At 46.8% G+C, this 19,739-nt stretch overlaps 1 protein-coding gene across 1 annotated transcript in view; it reads right to left on the reverse strand.

Annotated features, from left to right (window-relative positions):
- Positions 1–9,490: 9,490 nt before the first annotated feature.
- LOC8051271 (pleckstrin homology-like domain family B member 1) overlaps positions 9,491–19,739 on the reverse strand; it is a 462,041-nt gene continuing 451,792 nt past the window's right edge. The window contains exon 21 of the mRNA XM_040207523.3: positions 9,491–13,094. The gene's annotated coding sequence lies outside the window, so the exon portion shown is untranslated. The remainder of the gene's footprint in view (positions 13,095–19,739) is intronic.

Here is a 19,739-nt window from a genome sequence, read left to right on the forward strand (position 1 = left end):
GGGGAGGGGGGGGGGGGGCAAAACACATGTCTTGCCCCCCCACTCTGAAAACTGGGGAAGGGGGGGCGGGCAAGTGCCCCCCTTGCCTCCCCGGTTGCTACGCTCATGACGAAAGACTAGGCCAAAGCGCACGATGCAGGCCTGCGCTCGTCGGCAGTTACCTAGGCAGTAGGGTGGAACTGAGACGCCAGAATCACTACATTATAAAAAGAGGATACGGATGCATGGAAGTCCGGATAACGTCCACCTTAACTGAATAAAACGCTTTTTCACGAGAGCGTTGAAGACCTTGTGGCGGCGTCTCAAACCGTTGACGCCTCGCTGCAGCAAACGCCGGCATGCGTCGCCTACGAGGCGGGCGCCTAAAGGCATAATCGAAAAAACCAATCTTAAAAAAAAAAAAAAAAAAAAAAAATCTCAGCAACGAAAATTGACTTTTACAGCGAAGCTGTTTACGGCTGGGCAGTATATAGGAGGCTATGGGCTAGGATTCCGTAATTTTTCGTGTGCGCGACCAAAAACTCTATGCTTGCACCCCCGCACGCGCACGCCTTTCCGTATAAAAGATTCCAAGTAATTAACCAAAATAAAGCGTTGAAGAACGCGCGTGCAATATGCCATTTGTTTGTGGCTTTTGCTTCAGAACAGTAACAGCCGCAGACGTCGGCACGTGCGGCGCGTGGAACACCATTACCAGCATTCTCCTTGATGCTTGGGTAATCCAGCAATGGGACTATTCAGTATAGGGGGGCTAAGCTCGACTCCGGCGGGAATCTCTCCGATGCGACGTCACGAGGGAGGGGAGGAGCTTCTTTTGACTCCGCCCCGGCGAGTTTCCCACTCCCCCTCTTACAATTCCGACCCCCCCCCCCCCCCCCCCCCCGGGCGGCGGCGAGTTCCCCAGCGTAGCTCCGATTTTTCCCTACGCTCCGCAGTGAAGGGTTTTTATTTTATTTAAATCGGGGGATCGGTGGCCGGCTAGGCTAGCGCACACCAGCTCGGAGCACGTCGAGCGAAAGGTCCGTTGCAGAACCCAGGATGCTGGGTTCAATCCCCACCCCTGCCCGTTTCGATGTTGATGAGCATCGTACCGGCGTGCAGTCGTGTAACACTACTGCGGGATGGACGTTAAAGACCCCAGGCTAGCGGTTGTACGGCACTGCATGGCTAAATTTCTCATCTACAGCTGGGAGAATCTTCCCCGTTGAGGCAGACCAAGTTTTAGGCAGTATCAACACACATACAGCCCAATTTTTTTTTATTTAAATCGTAAATGGCAAATAAGAATAGGTAACAGCAGGGATGCTAATTATACAAACATTGCTTGGATGTGGGCTAGTTGACTAGACATTGTGATGGTTTGCTGCGCCACGCAGATGCAAGAAAAACGCTCTTGATAAAGATATAAACTAAAGCAGAGTATAGACGAAAAACAACATACAGGAATGGCGCAGACTAACAACTGTGTAATTTCTTTCTCATCTTTCTCCCCCATACCGCCACACAGCCACAATATATATATATATATTTTTTTTTTCAGAATAGGGTGCACGTGGAGCGAAAGCTCGCGCTGCAGAACCCAGGATCGTGGATTCACCCCCACCCCTGCCCTTTTCGATGTTGATGAGCATCGTACCGGCATGCGGTCGTGTATCACTACTACTTGGTGCACGTTAAAGACCCTAGGCTAGCAGTCATACTGCACTGGCTAAATTGCTTATCTACAGTAGGTGACAATGTCGCAATGTTCTGGCATGTTTTCCTGCTGTATAAACAATTAACGGCCAATTTGTTTGTCAAAATACGGTGTGGAAGAAGAAAGATGAGAAAGAAATTACACAGTTGTTAGTCTGCGCCATTCATGTATATTGCTTTTCTTCTATCATATGTTTTAGTTTGAATTTTATCAAGCGCGTTTATCTTGCATCTACGCAGCACAGCAACCAATCAAAATAATTGTAAAAGCCTGTAGGTAATGGTAAATTGCGTTCCTGGTTGCAGATTGCCGTAAAAACACATTTGTTTCTAGGATTCACTTTTTAGAATTTGGATGTAGGATTCACGACGGGGGCGACGGTTCATTCACGGCTCCATCGCCTCAAGCCCGGTTCGCCACGCAGTTCATCGCACAGCCACCTTACCACGTCTTTCGAGAGGCGATAGTGTTGTGGAAAATGAACGTCATCCATGTCAAACATATTGGCGTGGTTTAAATACCTATGCCGACGGCAAAACACGAACAAGAACACTGCCATTTTGGACGCTTCTCCCTCATTTCGCGCCCAACTCGCCCAAACTCGCCTAGGTCGGAGCCGGCAAGCTTTTCCTATCCGCGGCGGCTTTTGCCACGTCACAATGACGTCACAGCATCTCGCCGCGAGTTCCAAATATGCCACTCTCCGACCGCCTCAAACCCTCCGTTTTGATGTCACGATCTAGGGAGTGACGGCGCGTGTCGTCATGCACGGCGCCGACCAATCGCGGCGGTCGGCGAGTTTGGCGGAGAACTCGCCTCGATCTCGCGGCGCCGAGCTTAGCCCCCTAGATTAGCTATCAATAGGCACCATTTTCAAGATAAGTAGACTATCAGGTAGATAATGAAGGTTTCTCAAAGACTGGCCGCTGTGCGACCCGCGTTGGCCATGTCTCCGCTCGCACCGTTCTCTCTTTTTATCGTCCCAACGGCTTGCGTGCTTAGTTTCCTTTCCTTCCGCTCTCCCGGGGTGGCGGTGACGTCGCGCGTCTCTCGTATCCTCCGGCTCCTCGGGGCGGGTCTGTGTCGTCTGCTAAACAGCTTCGCTGGTCATCCACCTTCACAGTGTAGAATGCTTGATGAATTTTTTTAATGTTAAACGAATGAGATGGATAGAACTTTTGGCTATTTTGAAAGTTCCGGGCACCGATAACAACATTGCTTTTTCTGGCTCTCAAGATGCCCGTTTCTGCATAAACTGGAAATTTGTCATTTAATTAAAACGCAACAAAGCGAGGCTTTGGAAATTTAACACGTTCAATTACTGGTTCTATGAGAACAAACGAAAAAAGTATTGTGGCTAACACCCAAATCCATGTTGACAAAAACAAATTTCATAAAATGTCTTCTTTTTGGAGCTCCTATGTGGACCCAAAATGGCGTCTTTCAATGTTTGCAATTTAGTGTAAGATACAAGGCATATTATTAAGTAATAAGGCGCCTACCTAAGATTGTGTGGCACGCAACTGTTTTTTTTCCCAATTTTTTTCTTCTTAGCTACGTGAGTGTTATGCAAATTCCAGAAATTTAGCGCACGGTATAAGCAAAAATATTTTTTTTTGTTTTGTTTTGTTCAGGGGCGTCTTTTTCAAAATAAAATTTTTCGTACGTATCCCAGACCATAGCCTCCTCCATACTAACAAAGCCTGGCAGATCGCCATGAGACGCGGCCGCCACAAGTGAAAAGGTAAAACGGCAGACAACGGATGAGGGGAGAGTCATGTAACGGGCGCCCCGATACGGCGAGACCCCAAAACACACTTCTCCCGAGCGATGGAATGCCCGCTCGTGCTCCTCACGTTCCTCGCGCGTCCTCACCGCTGCAAAAGCTGTGCGCTCACTACCAGCTTCCTTGAGAAATGCTCTGCGCTACCAGATTCTCGCGCTCCAAATCTGCGACCGGGCGCCCTACGGCTCTGTCGTCGAACTGCCAGGTTTTGCTATGCCCAGACACGAAATATTGCCGCGTCTCTATAGGAAGTATTCACTGGCGGCCATAGCTGTGTGCGCGACTGCTGAGCGCGTGCTGATGGCGAGCTTCCACAGTTCTTTTGTAACGTGATTCCATTCTGCACCCTCAAGATTGCCAGTCTTAGCAGCCTATTAATGTGGGCTCGTTCAGAGCATGCGTTCTAGACATCACCCACAAATATGACGCCCAGTGAATACTCCTTATAAACATATAATGACCCTAGAGAATAGCGAGCTTACATGCTAAAGCCCCTTCATGTTCTAAAAGTAGTGCGAGGTGCGTCGATGCAACAGGCATGTGCAACGTGCGGCCCTTGGGAAGATCATGGCGGCACAGCGCAGCACTGAGCTAGATTCAACGCCATGTTTTTCCCGGGCGCGCGGCACGTGTCTCGAGCATTTCCACAACAATGAATGGCGCCACTTTTCCCAGGATAGAGGAGCTTTATTGCATACATCGTTCGAACGCGAGCCACCGCAACATCCGTGCCCCGTATGCCATGTGTAAAACTACACCTTGCATAAAAACAAAAGTAGTTTGCAGACAGGTTTCATTTTTTGTAGGCTGGAGAGCGCGTACCACGTGACCATCATCATTATCATGGTCGTTTTTTTTTTTTTTTTTTTTTTTTTTGTTTTTGCGTCATATAGCGCAGTAAATTAACACTGTTTCTAAAGCCGGAAGTTATACTTAAAAAACAAAAAAGTTTGGATGGGCTTGCCCATCTAAACACACAACATGCAAACGCAAACCAGGAGAGGGGGGCGGGGGGGGGGGGGGCGTAGTGAGACTGAGAAGAGGAGGAAGAGCGGGATGGCCCGTGGCCGCAGTGCGCTCTGGCTCGCACTCTGGCTAGCGGTCTGATTAAAACCCTAAGTTGAAAACCACCCCGTTGGCTTCTCTCTTGGTGCAAGACTTGATATCAACTCGACAGTATTATCCCTACTTGTGTGTTCTGAAGAGTTTATTAGCCTGAAATGAAGTGCTGTAAAAGCTTGTTAAAATTTTTTTTTTTCGTTGACGCGTGGGTAATTGCAAAATAAACATTTCAATTTTTGACATTTCTGGTGAATGTTGTCTTGGCACGATAGATTTCGGAAAGGTCTCACGTGACATCAATTCCCGATATAGTAGCGTGAGCTACACTGGCCAAGGTTGAGCAGTTTCGCGTGGCTCGCATAATGAGCTGTGCTCCGTGCCGGAGCAGTGACGTCACACGGCGCACAGCTGGTGTGCGGGAGCCACCGCCGCCGCGCCCGCCTCGCTGGTCTGCGCATTCCAGAGGAGTGACGTCAAAGCTGCGGCAGACGCACTGGCGCCGCCGCGAGCCCAGCTGTGCGCCTCCGTTGCGCAGTAGCCAAGTCTGACGCTGCACCGGAGCCGCTTGATAGCGCCTCTCATTTTGTGCGCATAAGCTCACGCTACGTATATCCAGGCATAGCCGAGCTCAGCCACTGCAATTTTTGTGGTTCTTTGTGGTTTGAAGCTTTGAGAATAAAGGCGCGTTCACACTCTTGCAACCGAGTACGACCGAGAAAGACTTCTTGGGACCGGATGCACTGAGCGGAGCTGGTCCTAAGAGATCGCAAGAGGCTTAAAAACCGGTTTGGTCTCTCTCGGTCGCACTCGGTTGCAAGAGTGTGAACGGGCCTTAAGTAAATCGAACTATTAAGGCGCGTTCACACTCTTGCAACCGAGTACGACCGAGAAAGACTTCTTGGGACCGGATGCACTGAGCGGAGCTGGTCCTAAGAGATCGCAAGAGGCTTAAAAACCGGTTTGGTCTCTCTCGGTCGCACTCGGTTGCAAGAGTGTGAACGGGCCTTAAAGGCTCGTTTACACCCTTGCAACCGAGTACGACCGAAAGAGACCAGACCGGTTTTCTTAGGGCCAGATGCGCTGCAGCGGGGCTGGTGCTAAGAGATCGCAAGAGGCTTAAAAACCGGTCTGGTCTCTCTCGGTCGTACTCGGTTGCAAGAGTGTGAACGGGTCTTGACACTTTGAAGCAGCACTCTAAATTGTGTTCGAAGAACGAGAGGTGAGATATAAATAGGGAAATAAAAATGGAGGTATAAAGATATATAAAGAGGGAAAGGGGGATATAAAGAGGGAAATTAATGACTCTAAGTCGAATAACCCGACTTTCGCTAATCCGATACCGAGCCGTCAGTGGTCACTGCGATGCAGAACCCAAAATGATGTTAAATTAAACAAAAGGGCTTAATATCGTGGTTTACTATGGGCCCGTATTGGATAGCAAGACGTCTTTTTTTTTTTTTTTGTTTTAGCACGGGATGTGTTACGTGGCTGGCACCTGACCGCTTCCGGTTCCGCGGTACAACTTGTGAAATTCGCCTGTTTTAAATGAACGTGACGTAGGCACGTGGCCAGGATTTTATTTCTGGAGCGTGCGTGTGTGTATGTGTGTGTGTGGGGGGGGGGGGGGGGGAGGGGGGCATGGGAAAACGTCATACATGAGGGAGGGGGTGAGGAGGTCCCAGAAAAACTAAGGATTACGGGGTAATCCGGCCTCTTCCCCCCCGCCCCTCCCCGGGCTACGTGCCTGACGTGACGGCTGTGTTGGTCCGCAAAGAACAAGCTGGAATATCTCTCCTTGCATATAGCTCAGTAACTCGGGGGTGTACCAAATTAATCTGATAAGAAATGTCGGGGTATTAGATGCCACTGGCACAAAACGACTCGGTAAAAAATGTTTCGGGGTGAAATGACTTTCGTATGAAATGTCTGGGATTAACTGCCCTGGAGTGAAGTATCCTGATGCGAATTATCTTTCCTTGCACGAGCTTAGCAACTCGTGGGTGCACCAAATTATTCTGGTATGAAATGTCTGGGTATTAGATGCCACTGACAGTGGCATAGAACGTCCTGATAAGAAATGTCTTGCAATGAAGTGTATGGGATTAACTGCCCTGGAATGAAGTATCCTGGTATGAAGTTTGGCAGAGGCAATCCAAAGTATGAACCATCCAGGCAAGTAATGACTATGGGATAAGACGCCTTGGGATGAAACGTCTTGGAATGAAACGACTTTGGGCTAAAGTGTCTGGGGTGAAGTGTCTCGGTATGGATCATCCTGGGATGAAGGGAGTGGATTATAATGCAAAGGTTGCAAGCGAGCTGGACAAGAATGACGAAAATAATCCCTGGAGAAGGGGAACAAGAGGGACAAAGGACAAACACAAATCTCCTAACACAGCTAGGTGACTGGTGTGCGACCGAAAACCTGTAATAGAGGGGTCCCGGGTTCGATACCCGTCCCAGGCGGATTTTTTCGGTCGCGCACCAGTCACCTAGCTGTGTTTGGAGATTTGTGTTTGTCCTTTGTCCCTCTTGTTCCCCTTCTCCAGGGATTATTTTCGTCAAGAGAGTGGACCCCATAAGGATGTCGAGCATCAATCCTCCAACTACATTATGCATTCAAAACTATGAATTCAAAGCCGGTAATTTTGATTAATTCGTTAGCTAACTAAGTGGCTCCCATGGCCCCAACTTAGCTTCAAGGCTGACAAAACCTTAACGCAAGTACCATATTTTTTTTTTTTTTATTCAGGTACTTTTAGAAAAAGAAAAACGTTTTGTATACAGCTATTCGCACGACATTAATTCTCCGTTTTCTTGTTTGATGTCATCCCGATGAAACACACACATTTGATGGTGTCATGCGAGTCCTTGGACTGCTCGCCTTCGGCACGCGCCACAGCCCCTAACAACGATCTAGTGGACGAGATTCGTCGGTGAATACACTCGCGTTCGTTCCAACGTTTACAAAATCACAGCCGTCGCGTGGGAAAATTAGAACGCGGCACGCCCGTGTTCGTCGCTTCGAAAAGCGAATAAAACACACAAACACCATACGTACGAACGCAGCCCCTTTCTGGAATACATTCTAAAATTTCGGCTTCTGTCCGTTTTTGGAAGCGACGAACATGCAGGCGCTAGGCCGTTGGATTCGAAAATCGGGCTACGATTTTAGTAAACGTTGTAGCGACATGATACGAATGGCGCGGAGGTCTTTCAGTTGTACCTTCTGTGCGATCAAGCGTCTCGTGAGCTTCGAAAGTGCACGCGCAGCTAAAGCACGGCGGAGTGCAACGAACGCGTCCAGCAGGCCTGCGTCTAAAGAAGACGCCTTTCTCATTCTGTCTCCCTGGCAGAAAGAAACGGGACTTCATTCGGAACGCTGATGTTCCGGTGACCTATGGTCGTAACTCGACGTATGTCCTCATAACGCAGTTAAACGGTTACTGTGTGAATGGGTCTTAAGACTCGGCACCCAACTTTTAATGTTGGGATGAAAACCTTTCCCTCCGGACTCGTAACCTAACCTCAAACACCCGATGGCCCCCTAGTAGACGATCAGACATCCAACGCCAAACACACCTCACCAGCAATCTACGCTTGAGCGTCACAACCCAGCGACAAAGGAAGTTCGTCAACGAGCATTCCCGCTTGCCGATGGTTACTCGGATCGCCTAAGAACTGCTTTTGTTCTATCGGCATGCAGAGTCGATTGTGCGCTCAAATAGCGGGATTAGATAGAGCGTAACGCTGCAGTCTCACGAGAGGATACAGGATAGATTTACCTTCGCGTGAAGCTTGGAAGGGAAATGTGTCAGTGTTCTTTCTTGCGGGGATCTTCCGTGAAACCAAACTATCGGCGTTCGAAGGCTGCACTGACTGAGCGTTCAGAGCTCGTGCCACGTGCGCGAGCTCAGTAATGCGTTCTGCTCGCTGCACGTGCAGGTGTCTGCGGCAGTAGCTGTTACGAAGCAAAAACTTAAAAACGAATAGCACGCGGCACGTGCCTTCGTTGACGCTTAACTTTGATTGGAAGTTTCAAAATGGGGTGTCCCAACGTTAGGAAGCCCCTAAGACATATGCGGACACGAGCGTCGAGTCCTTTGATTTTAAGGTGGTATCAGCGAAACAGCAGGATCGAACGCTGGGGCAAGACTGGCTCCGTGTCGCCACGCGAAGCATCTTTTGTACCAGCGTTGGTTTCTGGGACATTCAGCGCAGAATGTTTGGCGCATAGAACATTCCTAACTCGATCAGACAACAAGGTTCTCGAACTTATGAGAACGTCAAGTTGAAAGAATAAATAAGAGAGTCGCCACGCACGCGCTCACTCGGCGACGCGCGTGGCAATAAGTAGCATTATTAATGAAACTAGAAAACAGCGCAAAATGACGACGAAGCAGAGGAAGAGAGAGGAAAAACTGTCTTCCCCTGGCCCGCCCCCCCCCCCCCCCCCCCCCCCCCCCCCCCCCCCCCCCCATTTTGCGTTGTTTGCTCGTTTTAATGCATCACCTCGCCCAGACTTCTACGATACTCGAGTCTTTTCTAGTAAGCGCTCCATTCCATGCACCTTGTTTCCTGTCGCCCTTCATGCTGCCCGTCGACGTCCTCTCTAATGTAATCGAAGTTGGCGTCGTAACCCAACCTCCTGTGCTACTCTGGCAAAATCCGAGTTTTCGGCAATCCTGTTTACCTTTGCGGTGCGAAAAATAGTTCGTTTCCTCTGCGGACACTAGGCTGTGCCAAAACTGAAATGTGAGAGGCGCCTGTCTTCATCACAAATGCATCTTGGTGCGAGTAAAAACAAAACAAAACACAACTGCCACAAGACCATGTTGCTGGAGGTAACGAATAAAGTCCCTAAGTACAGTACAAAAGCTTTCACTGCTCGCCTTGGGAATCCCAGAATATAGTGGCACTAACGTCTTAAATCACTGATAGACTGGTTTGTTTTCTATCATTTTATTTATTTTGTGCGTAGCATCAGAGCTACACAAAAAGCATGAAATCAAAGACAGCACAAAGAAAAAAAGCACCAAGATCATACAATGCAAGAACACTCACCCAGGCATGGCTCTGCCCCAATATAATTACCAGGACACTGACTCTAATTCAAGTTTGCACCCAAATGTGAACCGCAGATCTTTAGGTGCAAAAGATTGAGACAAATAAAACCGGCACGTCCACTTCGAGCAAAGTATGGTTAACAAGGTGCTGCCAGCCTTCATCATCGGAGAAGAAAGAAAATTTACACAGCAAGAAGGGTCTGCTATTTCTCTGCAAAATTGATCACTGCCGGAACACCAATAACTAGTCCTAGAGCTATTGGTTAAGTACAGATTTTTCTTGTATAGTATTCAGTGAGAGCAAATCGGTACATTCTATAGCTACCATTCACAGGATGTGTACCACTCAAACTGAAACCTGAAAGATTAAAAGCTAGAATGCAAACAAGACACCTACTATGTACCAAGCTGTGGTACAAGTATGACATTCTGACTGGAGTTCGAACGAAATATTCCGGTTACGCTTGATAAATCAACTCAAGAGCTCCGATGACATAACATACGTATGTGCTGCAAATAATGAAAGTCTGTGGGAGCCTGGACATGGCCTCCAACACCGTTACTGACTTTACTGTGGAATAAAGTGGAGAAAAAAACAATTAACAGCTAACAGTTGAAGGTTTTTCATGTGGTCAAAGTGAATAATGGTGTCAAAAGAAATAAGTGAACATTGATGAATGTGCTGCCTTATGCCTGGTTGTATCAAAATGCAAAGCACATATACAGCACTGAGAAACCAAGTTTTTGAGCTTGTAATGTGAATGCCCTGCTACAAAGATATAATTGGGAAACAACTTCTATGTTCATCTGTGTCTGGTACATGAAGCAGAGGTGAATCCTCGACTCCTCGACCCAATAAATTTTTTATCACTCATTTAGAACCATAGTTGACAATTCACTTGGAGCTTGCATTAGCTCATTCTCACACTGGCATGGGAGCTCCCAAGTTTTGGTAGTGTTTTCTTATTAAATAAAGGGTGTGCAAAAAACACACAACAGGGTATCATAACACCCTGAAGAGCTAGGTTGAAGTTAGCACCACTTCACCAGCCTTAATCCTGAAGCAGCTAGATTTATCTCTGAAGTTTACATCAGTGCATGTGTCCACAGAAGTCATTAGACAAGTTGTCAAAATTAAAACAATTTCGAATTCCATCCTTCCTGCAGTGCAAATCAAAGCATTCTGCTAAAAAAAAGTGACTGAACACAACTTCCAACCGCAGGCTTTTCACATATCTACAATAGCTTTTTGTAATGGAGTCACACTTAAACATTGAAACACAATCATCTGCAACAGGAACATGGGTTGACTTAGATATTTGCTTTGTGTCCCAGCAGATATATGTATGAGCTGCTTGGACAGGTTTCACTCTTCTAGTAAAATGATAACCATATGCACCGAGAGCATATAGTACTAAGTTTGAGTGATTGTGTCACGACTGTGACTGCAAGTGGAGCCCAACACGTCCAAGGACACCTAGGTAGGGCACAGTCCGGGAATTCCCAATCTGAGATTGAAGGCACCAGCATAAAGCAATTTCAATGGTGACATGGCAGGAAGAAATGCCCTTATATTGTAGACATACAACCTGAAACAGTATTGATATCTGCCTTCGTGCGCTGTGTGGCATGCATTTTGCTGTACCACTACGCCTAATTAATTTGTGCAACTAAGGTAGTAGAGTACATAGATGCCAAGTTGGCAAGCAATGACCCAAACAAGCCGAGATGCCTTCAAGAGACCCAAGCCATGAACAATGTTGTCTTTAGCATCCACACTTCAAAATCTCAAACTTAAAGTAAAAAAAAAAAAAAGACATACCAGGTCTGTCAGGTCTGATGGGAAGCAAAACAGCCAAAATTTGTGTGCAATGCCTCCTCAAATGTCATCGACAAATTATGAAAAAATGAGGAGATAAAAAAAAGGTAATCTGTAAATGCCTTACACAAAATCTGCCCCTTCAGGGGCCCTCACAAACTGCCCTTTTTGTCTGAAACAAGAAAAAAAAGCGACAGTCAGGAACTGCCACAGAAGGAATCACTAAAAGAGTTCAAAACACTGTGTACTGGATCCCTCAGCTAAGTCTCCATGGGAAGTGTATACCACCACCCTGTGGTACTCCTGGGAATTTGCCTAGTGTACTCTTATATAAGGCAGCCACAACATTTGGGTTCTTGTGGTAATGCATACAAGGAGATCAATTTCTGGCCCAAATGCTCTACGAAATTGCTTAGATGACAAAATCTTGAATCACTGGTGGAGTGTGTGTAAAGTGATGCAATTCGGGCCATGTGTCCAATATATTCAAACCAGTGTTGATCAGTGCAGAATTAAATGTTTCTTTTGAAGCTCCCTCTCCCTAATTTATAGGTAAACTGCCATTGGATCCCGATACAGAGCAACTTCCTCCACTGTAAATATTTCCAAATTTCAAAAAGGTAAACGGTTGTTGACATATAATGAGATACAGATGACTATGACAATGGTGATGTGCAAAGGTCGATGTCCAAGAAACCATTCAACTTGCCTTCCTTTCACATGATGAGGGAAATAAAGCTAGACAAATATGGTTTCAACAAGCCATTTAACCAACAGTCAACATTCCCTGCTTACAACTGTTATGGAGCTTTACACTTTCAAAACACGATGAAACAGCTAAATATTAAGTTCATGCTGATATTTTCATACTTTAGAAATTAATGCTGAATGCATGTACTAAAAAAAAAAACTTGGGAGCTTTTATAATATCACGCTCAGCCTATCACATCAACACTCAGTTAGGATGCAGCAACCTCAGAAAGTTCTGCGAATGAAACCAGCTTACAATACATACAAAGGTACACCTCAGTTGACTGTTATGTTATCAGGAGCATTTTCCTGAAAGGTCAATAATACATGACAAGCAAGAAACCTTTTCATTATAACAAGCAAGACAAACAAGCCTTACACATTACAAGGGCCACACAAGAGCCACATCAAACAAAATTCCTGGCTGAGCACTTGAGTACACTAAGATATGAAATTGAAATGTTGAGAAGAAACGTGCACTTCCAGGCTCCGATATGTTTCATGCCTCAAAACATACTCTAACACACAAAAAAAAAACAGCAAAGAAGTGCCAAGTTTACAATGATGACTCACGGAGACCAGAGCCTCCCAAACGTGTCGAAAGTGCGCACAAGACCCTTCCCTTTTGATGCACGAGTGCGTCGACATGAAGCTGAATTTACGGGCAACCGGAACGATGACCGCGGCAAGTCTTTCAAACGTCACTTGGCATTTTTGTTCATGACCAAAAAGCTATCTCTGCCTCCAAGTGTCCTTCACTCTGAGGAATACATGGCACATCACTCCCTGGGCAAAATGTTGTCACTCCAACCTACTGATGTAGCTTGCTCCTTCGTTGGTTTTAGCCACATAGATGACGGTTGTGAAGGCATTCCGCGCATGCTTGGAGGATACCGTTGTCCAATCCAGCATCCCCTGAGAAAACAGACAAGAGGAGGACCTAATTAGGACATGCACTATTCACTGTACACTCAAATGCAAAAAAAAAAGAACAGGGCAAAACAGGGCAGCCAGGTGAAACGAGGCATGAAGTTGGGCCAGTTGGTGCATGGCTGAGGTAAAAACAGTGCAAGGCACGTTGTTCTTCCAGTTCTTACTTTTAGTACTGTTCCCGACCAATTTTACGGACGCTGAAATTTCGGACTTGCCGATTATTTCGGAGATTGACGAGGAACCGTGACTTATCCAAACGAAACAGTACATATTAAAAACCAATTTTTCGGACAGTTTGTGGTCCAAAAGTTTGATTTTTCAGACTAAAATAGCTACGAGTGGAAGCCGCCAAGAGACTGCCATCTTGGATTTTTCGCTGGCTTGACTGCAGGCTTGGCTTGATGATTCAGATGGATTCGATAGGTTTGGCAGCACTATTTTAGTGCTGCCGAACCAGCCGCTAGGCATGCTATGCTACGCATTTTGTTTTTTCTATGCATCATCATCGTGTTGGTTTCTTTGTTTGGTCGATTTCCCATCTCCAACCAAAATTTTGTTCTGTTTTCGTGCCAGCCGCCATCCGTGAAGTGTGAAATGCGCTGTAACAGCTTCTAAACTTCGCACCTAAATGTCTCGCGATTTCGTCATTTTGCCCCGTGTCGATAAGTGCTTTGGACCTCATTGCCTCTTTTTGCGCCTCTGCTGGGTGAGGACATGACGTTGACGCAAATGCGAGTGGGCGCGATCGCCTGCAAACATAACATGACACAAGGTACTCTTAGCGACTAGTTGAAGCCTGCTTAGGCTCAATAAAGGCAAGTGTTATTTGCAGATTTTTCGGACTGCTTTATTATTCAAACGCTTTTTCAGCCACCACGAAGCCCGAAAAATCAGTCGGCGACTGTAGCACCATAAAATACCAAGCACCTGCCTGTGCAACTGTAAGTGCTCAACCCTTGATTTTATAACATTTGAAGAATACAAAAAGGAAATATCCATACATATTCTTAACCTAAGAAGCATCATCTCCCATTATTACATGGAAGTTGCCTCATGTGTCCTAGAGCTTCTTGCATCATTGTGTTTAAATGTGTATATAAAAAAAATAACAAAAGCAAATTTATAAAGCTGCTTGAAATGCTGTGCAGCTATAACCATTGTCAGCAATTGGTCCTTAAAGGGATGCTGAACCGAAATCTGGATTCCACAAAGCACGGCGGCAAAAGCGTGCCACAGGATGCTACAAACATCAAAACAGCACTCATACAACAATACATCAAACGGACGACTGTATTTAAAAAAAAAGAAAGAAGAGGCTTTTGACAGATATGTTTACGTCTTGTTTCTCCGAGAAGGACAAAGAACGGCCTCGCGTCTTCTCCGCCTCGGCGCCTTGGGGGGGGGGGCGAAACGAAGAGAGGAGGAAACAAGATATCTTGACGTCACGCGCCTTGTCAGCCTCGTTCAATCTCGACCTTTTTTTCCAAATATACGGCCGTCACTTCGAGATATCTGCTTACAAGTAGGGTTGTAGGGATTGTAGCATCCTGTCTACAGCTCCAGCATTGTTTTCTGAAATCCAAAGTTCGGTTCACCATCCCTTTATGCATTGCTTCCTCCTCCCTTTCTGCAGCACCTTGGCCACATAAAGCAGTCTTCTAATCAATGACGAAGCTTCGGCCACAAGGGTGAAGTGCGGCAGAACCAAATCGTAGCCTCCATTATACTAACCAAACCATCTGCTTGATGACTTTGTTCAACTCGCAAAAATATGCTATAATATTAAATTAATGTCTATACAGCTCTGGAAAATGTGGCGTTCAAAGAAACTATCCTCGATGTGTATGCACAATAGGATGCCATTTGAAGCCTCTTTGGACTCATTTACTCAACCTTGAAGTCAACAAATCTGAAGCTCATTAAAATTGTTTGCACTGAGGTCACAAAGGACTCCATCTAAAAGTCATGGCTCTTCACATCATGAAGTTACTGCACCAAAAGCTCACTGCCCATAACATCACTGGCAAGTATGCCACACCAAACAAGGCCTGTATTGCTGTATCCATAAAATTGAGGGTAAAATGCTGAAGCAAATAGTGTATTTATTATTTTGTTGAGGGATGTCAAAATAATAAAGCCTCTATATCTTAAGCCAAACATCCAAGTTACGAAACGGCTAATTTGGTAGAAGACATCACAGTGATAATTGCGCAGCTATTTCTACATCTTCCGAAATCACAGTCAAATGCCTCTGCGACAAATCCAACGGGAGTGAAATGACCTGTATAACGAAGACGATAATGTGTTTTGTCCAGTTTGTTATCATGAGGATGTATTCTTAATGGCACAACGACGAATTTGCCAGCTTGGGAGAAACACTTTACGTGTCACTGATCACCTACTTGTGATAATGAATATAACTGGCAACATTTGTGCTTTGCCTTATTGGCACTATTTCCGGTTGGCAACGTGCAAATGCTCGAGCCTCACGGGATGCCTAAGCTTTACAAAAAAATAGGGAGCTCGCACAGGATGCAGGCTGGAGAAGCCTTCGTACGTTACCCTATTTATGACTAAAGAAAATAATAAGGCATTCTTGCTTTGAACTCTAAGACAGCGAAAACTCTCTAGGTGAAAGCAAAAGCACACAGAATCACAGATTGCTGCAATGCAAGCATTCATGCTGTCTTCAGTCTTCTGCTCACTGGTCTGCCTCTGCCCAGGCAGACTAGAGTCAGAAGCTGCATTTACACGAATGCGACTTAAGCGCATCAACTCAAATAGATGCCCATAGAGTCCTCTGTGAAGATGACACCATGCCGTGTCACATTTTAAAGTGAAAGCTGCGCTTCTGGCCCAAGCCACACCACGCGACCACATTTTCCAGCCCGTGTTCCACGTGCTGTGGCCCTCTCAACGAGTGCAGACATTGATGAATCTGTCTTCGATGCTCTGCAAGCATTTATGGGATACAAGAGTCGGCAGAGGCTGGGTGCCAACGTTTCGTTAATGAGAAATACAACGTTGGCTAGTGAAGAAATTGAAATGATGTTTATTTGACTGGGTTAACTTTAGTTACATAAAGAGGTTTTCGCATACGTTAGTTGCAAGGCGTGCATTGGGTCATTTTGCCAACAAGACCATCTCTTCTTCCCTGGCAGGCGCTCTGGGCAAGGTTCAGTTCAGTTATCCAAATTGCGAATGTGCGCTTTCCCACGGACTGTGAAAGGGGGTTAAATTCCAACTTCATCCTTGCGGGCTCGCAAAGCGTGTCATGCGTTGTGGACATACATTACATATCCCTTGTGAAATCGGTGCATAGGCTGAGGCTAAACAAAACAAGCTGGTCTAGCCAAAATGCCCCAGTTTAAAAGGGGAGGCACTCACTTGATCAAATGACGTTTTAGTGAACGCCCACCATTCACTGAATGACACTTTAGCGAATAGTTGGACACTGTGAAGCGGCGTTTTCGGGTGGGCCAAGTGGGTTCAGACTTTCGTACCGAGCCGCCGCAGACTGTCACCGCGAAGCGGCGTAAGCATAGCGCAGGGGGGTGGGCTAATGCGTGCCCCTGTTATTTGCTAAAATGTTGATTCACTCAAATGTCACTGTTTGCTAAAACGACATTCGCTCATGTGATAAGGACCCGTTTATAAGTGATTTGTCCTCAAATCACACCAACGCGTAGTAATCCGCAAGGTAGGCCAGAGGTCTGCGCATTTTTGACTGTTGGTGATCTGCAATGTCATCCTGGATGTTGGTGCTTGCTCTATAGCTTTCTCTATAACAAGCGGGGGCATCGGATACGTTTGTTGCTTTCATGTGCGCCACAAAAGAGCACTCGGCCGACGCAGGCGTTGGAGAACTCTGTTGCCGCTGGTGCATGTGGATTGTGTCGGCAGAGTTGCTCAATGTTTGCCTTTCTTTCGTTTTGTTGTCTTTTTATGGAGTGAGTAAAGACGTTTCGCATCTTTCTTGGGCTGGAACTTGTCAACTGCAGTGGCACGCTGAGGACCGGGTGCCTTCCGCTGCGATCACAATTCTAAAAATTGAACGCTGGTTCGGACGAACTGGCACTTCGTGATGTCCAATGGAGCCTGTTAAAAACGATACGTCGTAGGGCTTCGTCTAATGCTTGAAAGCCTCGGTTACGGTTGTTGCGCCCTGGCCAACGTCATCCATGTACCATACCTGTCAACCTGTGGACTTTCAAATTCGTAAAATTCCCGCAGGGCGATGCGAAGCTTAATGTCAGCCTCGCCGCCGTGCGAAACGCTTGCATCACACGTGCACGTGCTAAAGAATCCAAACTTCTCTCCCTTTTTGGTCGGCACGAAGCACGGAAATTCCAAAGTGTAGAGCTTCAGGAAGACTTGAAAGCACCTCTTTTGAGGTTTGGAGTTCGGCATTGCGCTGCAAAGCCACCGCGACCAGGGGAATGCTACAATTACATGTGCAACAGACACACACAAACGCCGCATTGCTCGCCTCGAAACTGGCCGAAACAGAGAGGCCCAAACACGTCTGAACATGCCGAACCAACGTGCGCCGCCGAACACACGAACGAAGGCTGGTTTTGGATCCGTGGCCACCGGATAGACAAATAGTAAAAACCACGACGCTGCTGTGGACGGTACCAATCGCCCTCTTGTGGCGGTGCAAAATACCGCCAGCAACGGCTTTGCAAAAAAAAAAAAAAAAAAGTAAAAAAAAAAAAAATTTTATATAATTTTGTTTTTTTTTGCAAAATTTCAAGCAAGATTTGTAAAATCGTAAAATTAGTCCCAATTTGTACATTTCACGAAAAATTCGGAAGAGTTGGCAGGTATGATGTACGTTGCTGTTCGGGAAAGTCCGTCGAAGGTTCTTCGCATGACCATTTGCATGGTTTGGGGTGCTTTAAAGACCTCGAAGGCCATGCAAAGATACTCGTACTTGCCATCTGGAATGACAAAGGCTGTTTTGTGAACAACTTGAGGCTTCACTCGGATGGTCAAGAATGCAGTCTTGACGTCCATAATAGTGGGGTAGCGGGAGCAGTCTCTCATTACATCCTCAAGTGCATAGTCCATTCAACGCATGGGATACAGCGGGTTGATCGTTTTGCCGTTCAATTTTCAATAGTTGTGAGCCACCCATTTGGTAGTCAAGGGACCATCCGGCTGGTTGACCGCAAGCGTTGGTGCAGCATATTCGCTTTTGCTTTCGCAAACAGATCAGCGTTCCCGGTAGTCTTTAAACTCTCGTTTGACGAATTCCAGGTCGGCTAGGGAACATCGATGGGGTCACAACGCCACGGGGATCTTGTCGCGTAGCTCGATGGAATGCTCGACATGTGGGCAGGTGCCCAGTTGTTCCTCCATTGTCGTGAATGCAGTGTGGTGCTTCGTGAATACTCCGAAGAACTTTTCGCATTCTTCCGGCGAAGCGTCTTCGGTAATGCTGTCCAGGGCTGCGTAGATTTATTGCAATAGGGTAAGTTCGATGCCATTCTATGCAGGCTCCAATTTCACGAACATGGCCAGGCTTTCGGCTTGGGGCAGTTTCTCGTGAAAGGGGACACCGGTGCTCCTCCGAAGATTGTCGTTTTCAAAATCTTTGAGGGTGAATCGTGACGTTTTTTGAGGTAGCTGAACGGTGGTTATGTCGTTTGGAACATAAAATGTGACATCTCCGTACGCAAGTTGGTGCAAATCCGATCCGAGAAGTAGGTCAGTTAATGTGGGGAGAGGAAAAATGAGCATTTCGGGTACCTTGGCAGTCGCTAATCCAACGCTGATCGTTAGAGGTGTGTCAAGCATCAGCTTGTTGTCCAAAATGTCGACGAATTCTTCTCCTCGGGACCAAAAACAACACGCAAGCATCCTCGGATAGTGCTTTTGGATCGATGATCGATATGTTGGCCCCAATGTGCATGCACGCTATAGGGATAGCCAAAGGAGCTTCGCTGAAAGAGCTCAAGGAATTGGCGGCGTGGTCACCCGAAGCGTCCTTCGGAGACGCCCCATGCCTCACGTTTTTCCCTTTTGTGGCAAGTGGTGGCCAGGTCCTGAAAGTGGAAACATTACTGGCGCAGTCAACGAAAATCGTGGGCGATGACGGTCACTTCGACAACATTGTGTGCAAGGGGGATGACGAGCCCTGTGCTGGCGCAGAGGGTAGCAGTGTTCGATGTCAAGAGGCCAGGACCATCTGAGACAACGGATGTCAAAAGACTCGAGAAACCAGCCTCAAGAAGACTTCGTCAAAACCCGAAACCTCCAGTAGCGGCAACAAGGACTCAGGGGAACGGAATCTGTGTGCAGTAATTGACACCGGGGACTTGCGAGTATGGCGGCATCAACAACCTTCATGGACTCTACAGCACCGCCAGGAACGTGGTCACTTACCCTTCAGTCGCTGGTTGACACCTGCGCGTTTAGCTGCATGGTGAAGTATAACTTGCGTAGTGGGGGGGAGCCTTAGAGATGGAGGCGATAAGGGGTCGGATAGGGAAGCAGATCCGCTGAGCGCTCAGACAGCCCTTGCGAGGAGAAAAAAATGAAGGAGCTAGAGCTGCAGGTACGACTCCCAGAACTCCGGGCGGAGGAACGGAGAGCAAAAGCACGGCTCCTAGGGGAGCGCCG

This window comes from Ixodes scapularis, unplaced genomic scaffold, assembly GCF_016920785.2.
Source record: "Ixodes scapularis isolate PalLabHiFi unplaced genomic scaffold, ASM1692078v2 PGA_scaffold0__279_contigs__length_252992795, whole genome shotgun sequence".
In the NCBI taxonomy this organism is placed as follows: Eukaryota; Metazoa; Arthropoda; class Arachnida; order Ixodida; family Ixodidae; genus Ixodes; species Ixodes scapularis.